The following is a 2,659-nucleotide window of genomic DNA, read 5'->3' as shown; positions in this document are numbered from 1 at the left end:
TTTTCCCTTACGAAGGAATGTTACTTCTTGCCATTGCTGATAGCCAATCAGGATCATGGTAAAGACCCTGATTAAGTCCTTTTATATAGGTTACTGGTGATACCCCAAATGAGCACATCAACCATCAGTGGAATACGAACATGCGGACGTCTCCACTGCCGAATGAAATGAAACAATTTTTCTATTTATAATAAGCATACAAATTATTGTTGCTACTTAATTTCTCATTGTCAACTTATTTGTTTGAAATTTTACATTTCTATTTAAATAAATACCAATTAGATCTATTACAATCCCTTTCTTTCATAATTGAAATTATTATTATCATGAAAAGCACAGTTTTGTTTTTGATAACGTTCTTTGTATTAACAAAAGAGTGAAAATATAAAAACTAAAATATCGAAATGTTTGAAAATAATTTACATACGTGTTGCTGACTAATATAATTATTACTGTAATTCATTTAAGTTATAATTGAAGTATAGTTTAAAATTGGGAAAAAATAATGTCAGCAAAAATCAGCGAATAGTGAAAATTATCTTCTCACAATACTAGATGACACTGTTCACATCATGTTATAAAATATGCAAAATGAAAATGAATAAACGCATTTCATACAAAAACTATTTCATACTTTTATAGGTCAGCTTTACACTTTTAATTTGTCTGACTACACTCAATGTTATGCATAATATTCATTTATAAAAATTGAATTTCATAGAATTTATTCAATTTCCAAAATGAAGAAGAAAATTACAATTTAGCCATGAACAATGGAAGATTATAGCGTGATTTTGACTTTCAAAAAATCAATAAAATATAACAACGCTAATTTGCATACTATGCGCGTAGTTTTCACATTCAACGTTGAATTAAATGTTCTTCTGAATAATAAATTCTCATAGCATCTCAACCAAATATAGGATGTAAAAAATTATTAGCGAAAAGCATCCCACCCCTCTTAAAAAACAAAACTTCCCCAACTCAATTGGGCATGCAAAACGCAACATCTCCCTTCACCCGAAAGCTGCAAAAAAACACTAAGTCCCCACGTTTTCAAAGTGGGAGTAACAACAAAATCTCAACAACCATTTCCGCGAGATAAGCACAGGCTTTTCCCGCTTCAGAATCCTGGGCTCTGCATGAGAATCATTCATGATGCCTAAAAAGCTATCTCTATCAGATGCTGTGAGTGACATTTCTAGACTTTTGCGACATTTGAAGTGAAATAGAAAAAACTTTGCATAAAATAATGTAAGTGAAAGTAGAATAATGGCAAATTTGCATAAAAAAGTTAACAACAAAACCAATTGATACCGTTCACAATCAAATGGAAATCACGTAGACAGGATATAAATCGGTTGGAAGGATGGCCACCGGTCAGTTGGAAAGAAAATTGGGAAAACGAGGAAGATATATGAAAGGTAACTGCTGAAAGCCGGTCGCAAGAATGACCGTGCCAACTAGCAAACATATACTACATCGATTTCTAGGAAAGTATGAAAAGCAACAGCTGCCATCATTTACGACTTCTGCTAAAACAGAACAAGAAAGTTTTCAGGGGGTCCGCCACCATATAAGGGATAGATCACATTCAGCAGCAAGCGTTCACCATCTCCATATGGGAATGCATTAAAATATCTGCAAAAGATTCAATTCCTCTTCTGCAAAAACTTTTTGTCATGAACATTCATAAGAACGTGCACAATGTAGCAATGAAGAGCTACCCCAACAAAGTGATTTTGTCGAGCGTTTCTCAAAGCTTTTATATTACCTCTATTTTAGTTCATCAAATAGTACAACTTTTGAACGCGTACAGAGGTTTCCAAAATAATGATCTAGCAAAAAATTAAACGCATACCGTTAATATGAAGTAGAAATGAAATCAATTACGGAATTGTGTTAACCAACGTTAAGAATCAACAATGGCACTCTAAACTTGATAAAATAACAAAACTGTTACTGCTCAAATTAATCATACAATGCAAATGCTGATGTCTGCCAGAAGATAAGCATTTTGCAATTATTGTACATAATTTATAAACCATTCATTATAAAAGCAGAATTAAACAAAGATACAAAATTTGAAAAAAACTATCTGTCTGTTGACGACAAAACTCGATTGCTTGAGTTTCAGTGGACTGTAATATTCTTCACGCGGGAGGTCAATCTTATTTGATTGATCGACCGCTGATTAACGCCGTTCGTTCCGAACGTGACGAGAGAACAAAGTAGTAGCGGGTAGATTTTATTGAAGATTTTATAACCAACAACAATATCAACAAAACCAACGAATTCTACGAGGGTCAGAATACCAAAATGAAGCCAATCAAAACTAGCGCGATCAGGATGACAAGATCACACATACACACGAACGCAATACAAGCTATATATGTATACATATCGAAACAGTTACGTCAGCCACCATAGGATGCTACCGTAATAACAAACGCAGGTATTGTTTCGCAAGAGTCCGTGAGCGACAAAGAATTTATTACACTGTCATTTATAATCAAAAATACAGCATTTGTAAACATTAAACCTTCTAATGCATTAAAAAAAGAAAATGAACGAACTACTAATCAGGAAACTGTTAATATAGGGAGTAACTGTACGTACATTAACACCAGTTATCAATGGTGACAAATCATATTAAACA

The sequence above is a fragment of the Trichinella spiralis genome (genome assembly GCF_000181795.1).
Source record: "Trichinella spiralis strain ISS 195 chromosome Unknown Scfld5, whole genome shotgun sequence".
NCBI lineage: Eukaryota > Metazoa > Nematoda > Enoplea > Trichinellida > Trichinellidae > Trichinella > Trichinella spiralis.
Note: the sequence above shows the minus strand (reverse complement) of the source record.